The sequence below is a fragment of the Mobula birostris genome, chromosome 20 (genome assembly GCF_030028105.1).
Source record: "Mobula birostris isolate sMobBir1 chromosome 20, sMobBir1.hap1, whole genome shotgun sequence".
NCBI classification, from domain to species: Eukaryota; Metazoa; Chordata; class Chondrichthyes; order Myliobatiformes; family Myliobatidae; genus Mobula; species Mobula birostris.
In genome coordinates, this window is record NC_092389.1 from 59,070,867 (window position 1) to 59,084,122 (window position 13,256).

Here is a 13,256-nt window from a genome sequence, read left to right on the forward strand (position 1 = left end):
GACCTGATTCTGTTCCAGTGTCTTGTGCTCCAAACACATATTTACCACCCACCACTTTCCAGTTTCTACAGAGATTGTTCCCTCCATTTGTCCTTCTCCACTATTGTTCCTCCTGGCACCTATCCCTGAAACAGAGAGAAATACTACACCCGTCCATTCATCTCCCTCACTCTATTCATCGCCCAAAGAGAGTCTTCCAGGTGAGGCAACACTTGTCCATTGTATCCGGTGCTCCTGATGCAGCTCCTCCACATCGGTGAGACCTGGCGTAAATTGGGGAAATTGCTCTGTCCAGCGCTTCCTTTTCATCTGACAAAAGTGGAACTCCCCTGTGCCCAAACAATTTCATTCCTATCTTCATTTCCATTCCAACATATCGTTCCATGACTTCCTCTTCTGTCATCATGATGCCAACCTGCGGGTGGAGGAGCAACACCTTACATTTTCTTTATATAACCTCCAACCAGATGGGATGAGTATCGATTTCTTCTTCCAGTAAACTTTACCCTTCCCCCTCCCCTCATCTCCCCCCCCCCCCCCCCAACTCTGGCTCTTACCTCCTTTTCTCACCTGCATATCAACTACTTTTCCCACTCCTCTTTCCCTTTCTCCCATGGCCCATCCTCTCCTCTCAAACCAGATGCCTTGCTCTCCAGCTCTTTATCTTCCCACTCAACGGACTTCACCAATCACTTTCTGGCTATCCTCTTTCTGCTGCCTCGCCTTTCCCCTTCATTTCCCATCCTGAAAAACGGTTTCAGCTGGAAATGTCAACTGTTGATTCATTTCCATAGACGCTGCTTCACCCGTGAGTTCCTCCAGTACATTCTATGGGCAATTCTCCCACCTAGTGGTGACCTGCCGGAATGGCAGGGCCTCTGTGGACGGGACTCTCACCTGGAGGTTTCCTGCCGCAATGGCCGGTCTCTTGTTGATAACACTCCCACCTAGTGGTGTCCTGCCGTAATGGCAGGTCCTCTGTGGACGGGACTTTCACCTGGAGGTTTCCTGCCGCAATGGCCGGTCCCTTGTTGATAACATTGCCACCTAGTGGTGTCCTGCGGGAATGGCAGGTCCTCTGTGGACGGGACTCACTTGGAGGTTTTCCGCCACAATGGTCGGTCCCTTGTTGATAACACTCCCACCTAGTGGTGTCCTGCCGCATGACCGGTCCGCAATGGACAACACGCCTACCGGGTGAGTCCTGCCACAAAGACAGGTCCGCTGTGAACAACACTCCCACCTGGCGGTGTCCAGCCTCAATGACATATCCGCTATGGACAACACGACAGTTAACAGACAACCGTCAACGTTTTGTAAAATGTCACTTCATCAGGACCGTAAAGGACGGGGATAGATGCTAGAATGATAAATTGAGGGAAGTGGTCGAAGGCGCCACAGTTTGAGGATAGAGGGGAAGCCTTTTAGGACCGAGATTAGGAAAAACTTCTTCACACAGAGAGTGGTGAATCTGTGGAATTCTCTGCCACAGGAAACAGTTGAGGCCAGTTCATTGGCTATATTTAAGAGGGTGTTATATATGGCCCTTGTGGCTACGTGGGTCAGAGGGTGTGGGGGGAAGGCTGGGGCGGGGTTCTGAGTTGGATGATCAGCCATGATCATAATAAATGGCGGTGCAGGCTCGAAGGGCCGAATGGTCTAGTCCTGCACCTATTTTCTATGTTTTCTATGTAAGTTGAAGTTGGTAGATGAGGGCAATGTTGGTGGGATGGAATGGAATTCAAATCGGAAGCTGGGAGATGAGAGTTGGAAAAGTTCAAGAGCTACAGAAGAACGAATCTAATAGGAGAGTAGAGTGGAATACTGACGAAAGGACGGATTACTAGAATCAGAGAAAGGTGATGGGCAGCCAAGAAGACAAGAGGTGTCAGGGTAACTAGTAACACACGCAATATTGCTGGAGGAACTCAGCAGGCTATGCAGCATCTATGAAAGGGAGTACATAGATGGGAAACCAGCAGGGCTGGTGGAATAAAGATGAGGAGTCAGGCTTAGAAGCTGTGAGGATGAGAGGGAGAAACACAAGGTGATAGGTGCAACCGGAAGGAGGGTGTAGGGTGAAGTAAAGAAGGCAATAGAAGAATTAAAAGAGGGTGGATCACCAGACGAAGGCGCTGCCCATCTATCCTCTATTAGATTCCCACCTTCCAGTCCGATATCTCTTCCAGCTGTCACGTACAAGTTTGGGGTAAGGAGATACTGTCTTACGATGATGAGTAAAGTTCAGTTCAGTTCAGTCCGTGGTATTGAGTTGAGTAGTGATGGAGAGACAGAGAGAGAGAGAGGGATTTGAATCTTCAGGTGAGCTGACGCCGTCGATCTTCCCTTTCCCCTCCGAAATCCTTTAATAGTCACCGACTGTGACTTCAACAATGGGGACCGGTTTTCTGTGGTGGAGCTATCAGCCAGGCAAGGGTGGACACATGGACAACTCCCCACCGGTCACTGCCTTTTCTTTTCACCGCAAGAGCCACTGATCGATCCTCCAAAAACCCGCTTTTTCTGCGGGCACAACAGAGCTCATTCAGTGTCCAAAACATGTGTCTGAGGTCTATATCATCTGACCTTCTATTTTATCTTCCCGTACTGAGCGCCAACTGTCTCTCAAATAACTCCGCCCTTCTCTGTCTGTGGAAGAATATAAGCAGGCGATGTCCTTGAAGAAAGTACAAACAACCTGTGAGCAGTCTGCGTCTCTCTGCCTCTTTCAAAAGCACATGTCGTTGTTAAATAACTCTCTCTCTCTCTTTCAAAAGCACAGTTCATAGGGGTAAACAAGCACAATTTATAGGACCCCGTCACACCCCTTTCTTCAGAGAGAGAAAAAAAATTGACAAAGGCATCTTATTTTCGTCTAAATGTACATTGCAGAGTTTGAAACAATACATGTTGATCCATCAGATGACAGAGCAAAAATCTGTACAGTTTCCAACTTAACATCTGGATAAACAATCAGCTATAATATTGTCAGTACGTTCACATGCTTGTTTTTTTAAGTCACATTCTTGCAATATCAGACTCCAAATTAACAACCTTCTATTCTTATCCTTCATCTTAGTTCGAAACACCAACGGATTATAGTCCATGTAAACCACAAGCGGTCTCTGGGCAACAGGCAGATTTTGAGGTCTCTGAACATAGACCTTAAAATGTTGTAAAGCCAGAATAAGTGCTGACAATTCCTTTTCAACAGTTGAATAAGTTCTCTGAGAATTACTTTGAGAAATAAGCTACTGGATGTTCAATGTCATCCACACCCTTCTGTAACAGTACCGCCCCAACAGCTTCGTAACTAGCATCGGTTGCTATCGCGAATGGTTTCAAAAAATCAGGTGCTTTGAGCAGAGGATGATAACACAGGATGGTTTTCAGATGTTTAAATGCCTCCTGGCAAAAGTCATTCCAGACAAATCTTTCACTCTTCCCTGGGAATTTTGTTAGGGGGAGGGCGATGTCAGCAAATTTCTTACAAAACTTACGATAGTACCCAACCATTCCTAAAAACCTTCTTAAAGCTTTCTTGCCGGTCAGAACAGGAACCTCAGCAACAGCTTGAACCTTGGCCTGAACAGGAGCCAGTTGACCCTGGCCTACTACATAGTCAAGATAAATAACAGTAGCATGATTAATTTCACTCTTATAAAAGGTCACCGTAAGATTAGCCTTGGAAAGTCTGTCATTTAGTTTTTCTACTGCTGATATATGCCCTTCCCATGTGTCATTCCAGGCCTGTCAATCATTGATAAAAGCCTCTGTGTTTTCTAAACCTCCAATCACAGAATTGATCATTCTTTGAAATGTCCCTGGTGCATTTTTCATCCCGAAGGGTAAAACATTGTGTTCATACGGTCCAGATGGTGTCCCAAATGCTGATATCTCTTTAGCCCTCTCTGTTAAAGGAACACCCCAGCATCCTTTTAACAGGTCAATCTTTGTAAGGTATTTAGCCTTCCCCACTCTATCAATACAGTCATCCATTCTCCTCCCTTGTTCTTTCTAGTTTCTAATTTCTTGCTCAACCATTTTACTTTTCTCAGGGTTCACTCTGTAAAGATGCTGTTTCGTGGGCTGGGCTGAATTTATAACGACGTGACGCACTGCATATGTGCACCATTTCAAAATGTCACAAAATACGTTTCCATGCTTGTCGATTAGGTCCTTCACTTGTTTCTTGCGGTCTAGGGTCCAACTGATGGAGCTTATCAGTAATATTTTTCAAAACACTGGAACTGGAGAATCTTGGTGAGACTCGGTTCAGTGGGGAAACAGGTTTTTGCATTTCATTATCAGATACCATGACTCCGTTTCGTTCCATAACAATTCCCCCACGCGCCATTCTAGCGAACAAATGTTTTATTTCAGTCCTGGATACTGTTGGCGGGGACGACCGACCAGGTGTGAGCTACGGTGGCAGGGCCTCCGGCACTGAGTCTGACCCTGTGGTGCAGAAGGGTGGGACGGATAAGAGGAGAGCTGTCGTCATTGGAGACTCTATAGAGAGGGCGGAAAAAGGTGAGTAGGGGTGGCATTACTGGTCAGGGATACTATTACAGCTACAGAAAGGGTGGGTAATGTAGCAGGATCCTCTTTTGAGTCAATATGTGTGGAAGTCGGAACAAGAAGGGAGCAGTTACTCTGTTGGGGGTATTCTATAGGCCCCCTAATAACAGCAGAGATTACAGAGGAGCAGATTGGGAGGCAGATTTTGGAAAGGTACAAAAATAACAGGGTTGTTATCATGGGTGACTTTAACTTGCCTAATATTGATTGGCACCTGATTAGTTCCAAGGGTTTAGATGGGGCAGAATTTGTTAAGTGTGTACAGGACGGATTCCTGTCACTGTATGTGGACAGGACGACCAGAGGGAATGCCAAACTAGATCTAGTACTGGGTAATGAACCGGGTCAGGTCACAGATCACTCAGTGGGTGAGCATCTGGGGGACAGTGATCACCGCTCCCTGGCCTTTAACATTATCATGGAAAAGGATAGAATCAGAGAGGAGAGGGCTTTTTTTTTTAATTGGGGAAAGGCAAATTATGAGGCTAGAAGGCTAGAACTTGCGGGTGTGAATTGGGATGATGTTTTTGCAGGGAAATGTACTATGGACATGTGGTCGATGTCTAGAGATCTCTTGCGGGATGTTAAGAATAAATTTGTCCCGGTGAGGAAGGTAAAGAATGGTAGGGTGAAGGAAACATGGGTGACAAGTGACGTGGACAATCTAGCCTGGTGGAAGAAGGCAGCATACATGAGGTTTAAGAAGCAAGGATCTGATGGGTCTACTGAGGAATATAGGGAAACAAGAAAGAGGCCTAAGAAGGGGCTGAGAAGAGCAAGAAGGGGGCATGAGAAGGCCTTGGCGAGTAGGGTAAAGGAAAACGCCAAGGCATTCTTCAATTATGTGAAGAAAAAAAGGATGACAGGAGAGAAGGTAGGACCGATTAGAGATAAAGGTGGAAGATGTGCCTGGAGGCTGTGGAGGTGAGCGAGGTCCTCAACGAAGACTTCTCTTCGGTATTCACCAATAAGAGGGAACTTGATGATGGTGAGGACAATATGAGTGAGGCTGATGTTCTGGAGCATGTTGATATCAAGGGAGAGGAGGTGTTGGAGTTGTTAAAATACATTAGGATAGATAAGTCCCCGGGGCCTGACGGAATATTCCCCAAGCTGCTCCACGAGGCGAGAGAAGAGATTGCTGAGCTTCTGGCTAGGATCTTTATGTCGTCGTTGTCCACAGGAATGGCACCGGAGGATTGGGGGGAGGCGAATGTTGTCCCCTAGTGCAAAAAAGTTAGTAGGGATAGTCCGGGTCATTATAGACCAGTGAGCCTTACGTCTGTGGTGGGAAAGCTGTTACAAAAGATTCTTAGAGATAGGATCTATAGGAATTTAGAGAATCATGGTCTGATCAGGGACAGTCAGCATGGCTTTGTAAAAGGCATATCGTGTCTAACAAGCCTGATAGAGTTCTTTGAGGAGGTGACCAGGCATATAGATAAGGGTAGTGCAGTGGATGTGATCTATATGGATTTTAGTAAGGCATTTGACAAGGTTCCACACGGTAGGCTTATTCAGAAAGTTAGAAGGCATGGTATCCAGGGATGTTTGGCCAGGTGGATTCAGAATTGGCTTGCCTGCAGAAGGCAGAGGGTCATGGTGGAGGGAGTACATTCAGATTGGAGGATTGTGACTAGTGGTGTCCCACAAGGATCTGTTCTGGGACCTCTACTTTTCGTGATTTTTATTAACGACCTGGATGTCGGGGTAGAAGGGTGGGTTGGCAAGTTTGCAGACGACACAGAGGTTGGTGGTGTTGTAGATAGTGTAGAGGATTGTCAAAGATTGCAGAGAAACATTGATAGGATGCAGAAGTGGGCTGAGGAGTGGCAGATGGAGTTCAACCCGGAGAAGTGTGAGGTGGTACACTTTGTAAAGACAAACTCCAAGACAGAGTACAAAGTAAATGGCAGGATACTTGGTAGTGTGGAGGAGCAGAGGGATCTCGGGGTACATGTTCACAGATCCCTGAAAGTTGCCTCAAAGGTAGATAGGATAGTTAAGAAAGCTTATGGGGTGTTAGCTTTCATAAGTCGAGGGATAGAGTTTAAGAGTTGCGATGTAATGATGCAGCTCTTTAAAACTCTGGTTAGGCCACACTTGGACTACTGTGTCCAGTTCTGGTCGCCTCACTGTAGGGAGGATGTGGAAGTATTGGAAAGGGTACAGAGGAGATTTACCAGGATGCTGCCTGGTTTAGAGGTATGCATTATGATCAGAGATTAAGGGAGCTAGGGCTTTACTCTTTGGAGAGAAGGAGGATGAAGGGAGACATGATAGAGGTGTACATGATAGTAAGAGGAATAGACAGAGTGGATAGCCAGCGCCTCTTCCCCAATGTACCACTGCTGAATACAAAAGGACATGGCTTTAAGGTAAGGGGTGTGAAGTTCAAGGAAGATATTAGAGGAAGAGTATTTACTCAGGGAGGGGTTGGTGCGTGGAATACACTGCCTGAGTCAGTGGTGGAGGCAGATACACTCGTGAAGATTAAGAGAGTGCTAGACAGGTATGTGGAGGAATTTAAGTTGGGGGGGGGTTATGTGAGAGGCAGGGTTTGAGGGTCTGCATAACTTTGTGGGCCGAAGGGCCTGTAATGTGCTGTACTGTTCTATGCATATGTATGCCTACGCCAGACATGGTTCCCTATTGGGACAGCACGACCATCTCCTCCGGGAGGTCATGGAGAACCTCCGTTTCGTGTCTGCTCACGTCAAGCAGATCGGTGACCAGGTGGACCGTGTATCCACTCATCTCACTCAGCCCACTCCTGGAACCCTGTCTAACGAGCCCAGGCAGCCTGTAGTGGTAACCCCCTACGTGTCAGCAACAACCCCGCCAAGACAGCCTCGCGTACCTGAACCGGAGAACTACGTGTCGGCCCTTCCTTCATCAGTGCTCCCTGGTGTTTGAACAGCAGTCGCCCACGTACTCCACGGATCAGTCAGATATTTGTTATATCATGGGACTGTTGCGGGGAAGTGCATTAGCGTGGGCCACAGCTATTTGGGATAACCTGGATATCTGCTCTTCTTTCGCCACCTTTATCGCGGAGATGAGAAAGATCTTTGACCACCCCGTCCGTGGTAAACACGCCGCCAAGCGTCTACTCACTCTCCGCCAGGGCTCACGCAGTGTTGCCGAATATTCCGTGGAGTTCCGGACGTTAGCGCTGACACGGGGTGGGACGATGAGGTACTCCAACGGATATTTCGGAATGGTCTCAGTGACATGGTGAAAGACGAGTTGGCGGCAGGAGACGACCCCGACAGCCTGGATTCCCTGATCTCCCGAGCCACCAGGTTGGACAATCGCCTCCGAGAACGCCATAGAGAAAGAACTGGTCGCCCACACCCTTTGGCCAACTCTTCGGCACGCATTACCGTCTCCCGCCAGAACAGGCAGCTCTCCTGCTCCTGCTCCTGGAGTAGCTCCCAGCCCTGCCGTTTCCACCGCCCCGAGAGGGGAAACCATGCAGCTGGGACGGAACCGCCTTTCTCCTACAAAGTCTATTGAACCCTCCGGAGCAGAAAGTGGCGGTAATGCACCATTAAGCTGGGTTCCAACCGCCATAGAACACGAAGAAGAAGAAGAAGGGGAAGAAGCAGCAGAAGAATAAGTGATGATGAAGAATCCGGAGATTCAGAGCGGGTGAGTGTCTATATTGCTGCCAGTCCGGCCTCTTCGGCGCTACCCGTCCCTTCGGCCTAAAGGGAAGACTCACCAGTAGAAAGGGGGACTCTGGTGAGCCAGACAACACTCCCTTCCCACCCCCGACCCCCGATGCAGCTTCAAGCTACCTTGTGTTACAACCACAGTCCCTGCCTCTGTTTGCACCAGTGGACTCCGGCGGTGAGGGAATTTTTTTTTGGATGAAAACTTAGTCTTCCAAGCCGGAATTCCTGGTGAGCCATGTTTACACCCCTGGAAGCTTGGGCGCTGGACGGTAGACTTCTGGCCCGAGTCACACACTGTACAGAGCCCCTGCTTCTCCTTCTCTCCGGAAAACAGCGGGAACAGGTACGATTCAATTTAATTTCCTCCACTCAAGCCCCTATAGTTCTTGGTTACCCCTGGTTAAGTCGTCATAACCCCCACACCGACTGACCCACCGGGAAGATAGTCAGCTGGAGTTCGTTCTGCCATTCCACTTGTCTGCAATCAGCCCTTTCCCCAGTGGCGGTCAAAGCGACCTCGTCCGCCTCTGAACCCCCTGACTCGTCCAGGGTTCCCGTAGAGTATCAGGATCTAGGAGCGGTGTTTAGCAAGCATCGGGCCCTTTCTCTGCCTCCACACCGCCCTTACGACTACGCAATTGACCTTCTCCCTGGAGCTTCATCACACACCAGACGGCTGCCATGCCTTTCGGTCTCACTAATGCCTCCGCCGACTTCCAAGCCCTGGTAAACAACGTCCTTGGGGACTTTATTAACCGTTTCGTTTTCGTTTGTTTGGACGACATCCTAATCTTCTCCCGCAGTCTTCAGGAGCACACCCACCATGTCCGTCAGGTTCTTCAGAGGCTTTTGGAGAACACGCTATTCGTTAAGGCAGAGAAGTGCGAGTTCCATGCCCGTTCTGTCAGTTTTCTGGGGTACATCATTGAGAGCGGGCAAGTGAGGGCGGATCCCGAAGAGATCCGGCGGTGGCGGAGTGGCCAAAACCCACGACGCTTAAACAACGCCAGCGATTTCTGGGGTTCGCAAACTTCTACCGTCGCCTCATCAGAGATAACAGCCGGGTGGCAGTGGTCCCTTACTCAACTCATCTCTCCTGCGACCCCTTCTCACTGGACCCCCGAAGCCGACTCCACCTTCTCGGAGCTGAAGAGGCGTTTCACCTCCGCCCCCATCTTGGTCCAGCCCGACCCCTCTCGCCAATTCATTGTAGAAGTTGACGCCTCCGACTCTGGGGTGGGAGCGGTCCTCTCCCAACGCTCCGTCCGAGACCAAAAGCTCCATCCCTGCGCCTTCTTCTCTCGCCGTCTATCCCCCGCCGAAAGTAACCACGACGTTGGGAACCGGTAGTTGCTGGTCGTCAAACTCGCCTTGGAGGAGTGGAGGCACTGGCTGGGGGGAGCTGAGCATCCATTCATGGTCTGGACGGACCACAAGCACCTGGCGTATATCCAAAACGCTAAACGCCTTAATTCCCGCCAAGCCTGTTGGGATTATTTTTTGGCCGTTTCAAATTCACCCTCACCTATCGTCCTGGTTCCAGGAACGTGAAGCCAGATGCTCTGTCTCGTCAACAGGTCTTCGAGGAGGGCCTTCCCAAACTCGATACCATCCTTCAACCATCCTGTGTTGTGGCTGCCCTCTCCTGGGAGATCGAATCCATAGTCAAAGAGGCCCAACGGACGCAACCTGACCCAGGCAATGGACCCCCCAATCGTCTATTCTTGCCTGAATCTGTTCGGTCTCAGGTTCTCCAGTGGGGGTATATTTCTCGTTTCGCCTGCCATCCCGGAATCGATCGAACTCTGTCCCGTCTGAAGCGACATTTCTGGTGGTCCTCCATGGATGCTGACACTCGCTCCTACGTCTCTGCCTGTTCTGTGTGTGCCCGCGGAAAAGCGTCCCATCGGCCACCTGCTGGGTTACTTCGTCCCCTACCTGTCCCCGGCCGCCCTTGGTCCCACATTGCTTTTGGATTTCTTCACTGGGCTACCCCCTTCACATGGTAACACTGCCTTACTCACCGTGGTGGACCGTTTCTCCAAAGCCGTGCACTTTACAGCCCTTCCCAAACTCCCTACAGCCTGTGAAACAGCCGACCTCCTTGTTCAACACGTCTTCCGCCTTCATGGAATTGCCCCTGACATTGTTTCTGACCGGGGTGCCCAATTCATCTCTCAAGTCTGGAGGTCCTTCTGTGAAGGCCTTGGAGCCTCAGCAAGTCTGTCTTCCGGTTTCCATCCACAGACTAACGGTCAAACGGAATGAGCAAACCAGGATTTGGAAGCAGCACTGCGCTGCATATCCGCCAACAACCCGTCATCCTGGAGCACCCATCTCACTTGGGTGGAGTACGCCCACAACTCACCGCCACCGGAATGTATCCTTTCGAGTGCTCCTTCGGTTATCAGCCCCTCTGTTTCCAGCCCATGTAGACGACATTGCTGTGCCTTCAGTTCAGGCCCATCTCCGCCGGTGCCGCAAGGTCTGGAAGGATGCACGAGCGACCCTGCTCCGTTCAGCTGACCGCAACCGGAGGATTGCCGATCGCCATCGAATTCCTGCGCCTAACTATCGGCCTGGTCAGAAGGTTTGGCTCCCTTCAAAATACATCCCCTTCAATAATGAACTCAAGAATCTCGCCCCTCGTTATCTCGGATCATTCCAAATTGTGAGCATCATCAACCCCTCGGTGGTCAACCCTTTGTCTGTCAGCCCTTTGTGCCCCCCTGCTGAACCTCCCCCACTCGCCTGGCTTACACCGTCCACTGGATCTGCGGCGCAGAGGCAGGGGTCTGTTTGACCTGGTCGATTGGGAGGGATACGGTCCTGAGGAGCGCACCTGCATTCCCCGCTCCTTCATCCTGGACCCTTCCCTCGTCCGAGATTTCCATCGAGGCAATCCGGACAAGCCTGGTGGTTCGCCGGTAGGCTCCCGCTGATGTCGGGGAGGGGGGGCGTGGGGAGTGTGGGTACTGTCACGGTCTCGACAGTTAATTCACTATCGTCTCCTAACTCCCTTTGATGGCGACACACCTGGCTTTCATCAGGACATACAGCAAAAGAACCCCAGCTTTGCACCCAGTAGTTGCCAGATTGTTGGTTTTGCCAGTGTGGTAATCAACGTTTCCCGGCCGCTTCGGATTGTGTGTTCTAAGTTTGCTCCAGTACCGAGATTTATCTGTGAAATTTAGTCTCTCCACGTCAAGGTAAGTTTTCCAAGTTCCAATTCAGTTCCGAAGGTGACCTGTGAAACTCAGTCTCTCCGTGTCAAGGTGAGTATTCTAAGTTTGACTTCAGCACCGAGGTTTACCTGTGTAATTCCGTCTCTCCGTGCTAAGAAAGGTTTCGTCTGCCGCTTTCCTTTCTACGCTCCGTGTCAAGATAATTCTGCTTTCTTGCACTCCTGTTTGCCGTTAACGCTCACACACCCGACTACTTCCTAACTTAATCTCCGGGCCTGTGTTCTGCGTTCCTTGCAACACAACGACTTCTGCGTGCATCTGCAAACCCACATGAAGCCGTGTTCACCCCTGAATTTTACAACAAACCTCTAAAGCTCAGTCCCCAAATCAGTGCGTACCCTCATGTGCGAGAACACAGCCCTAAATCAGTGCGCACCTCCAAATCATGTTCACTCCCAAAACTGTGCGCGCACTCATATTCACAGTCACTTCCCTAATGCTGCGTTTTCCACAATTTGCTGCGCACCCCAACCCGGCTGACACGCCCGCAGGCATAACAGATTATTTCAAAGAAACAATCATTTCAAACCGTTCAGAAAATTGTTGTCTCGGGAAGAAATATAACCATGCATCCGAAAATTCTTTGCAAATCTTGGTGTAACTTCAAACCCGTATTGAATTCAAACGCACATACGATTATCTTCGAGTACAAATCGTGTCAAACGGTTCAGAAAATGGCTGCCTCGCCATTAAATAAACGCAGCCCAAAGTTCGTATGCAAATTTTGAGTAGCAACCTCCAACTTAAAAACACAATACGAACAGATTTGTAAAAGTAAAGTGCATTTATTCATATAACACTCCAAATCTGTGTGAAAACCCAAATCCGCTTACACCTCACATGCGTATTAGATTATGCCGGAGCAAGAATCGTTTTCAACTGTTCATGAAACAGCTGGCTCATACTTAAATAATAGGAAGAACAAAATTAAAACTTTCAATGTACATTTATTAATCATGTTTCTATAGATCAAACAGCCTTCACAATTGTCACCCCCTACAACCACCGACAGTCCAAACTCCGTGTGCACCCCTTAAGTCTGCGAATATACCCAAATCCGCACGTGCCCCCATATATCTTGCACAACCCCAAGCCCGTGTGCGCGCCTAATCCGCGCGTCTCCGCGAACCCTTTAACAACTGCATGTGCACATTAGATTATTCGGAGTATTGTCTGCAGCTTCGTTACTAGCCTGCAGGAAATATATCAATAAAATTGAAAGTGTAGAAAAAAATAGAATACGTTTGCTGGGATTGGAAGACCCGAGATGTTGGAAAAAGTGAGGACTTTCTTCACTGGTGTGTAGATAAATGAAGGGAGATTACACAGAAGTATACACAATTATGATTGTTATAGACAGGGTAAAAACAGGCAGGATTTTTCCTCAAGTTGAATGAGACGGGAACTACAGGTCGCAGATTAAGGGAGAAAGATGAAATATTTAAGAGGGACCAGAGTGGGAATTCCTTCCCTCTGAGGGTGGGGCCGGTTTGGGAAAAGCCGTCGGCGGAAGTTATGGATTTCATTGGAGAGTAGTTTGGATAGGTACATGGACGGGAATCGTATTGAAGGCTATGGTCCAGGTACAGTTATAGAACACGGAAAAATAACAATTCTGTAGGGACTAAATGGTCAAAAAGGATTTGTTTCTTTGTTATGGTACTCCCTGACTCCAGATAAAGTGGAGATGAAGGGGAACTGGTTGGATCCGTTGTCGGGAAGGAAGCGAAGTGTTTTAAGGTGTTCTTGA

The 13,256-nt window shown here is 49.0% G+C and overlaps 1 pseudogene; it reads right to left on the reverse strand.

Annotated features, from left to right (window-relative positions):
* Positions 1 to 13,256, reverse strand: part of LOC140185006 (uncharacterized) — a 686,808-nt pseudogene that overhangs the window by 644,228 nt on the left and 29,324 nt on the right.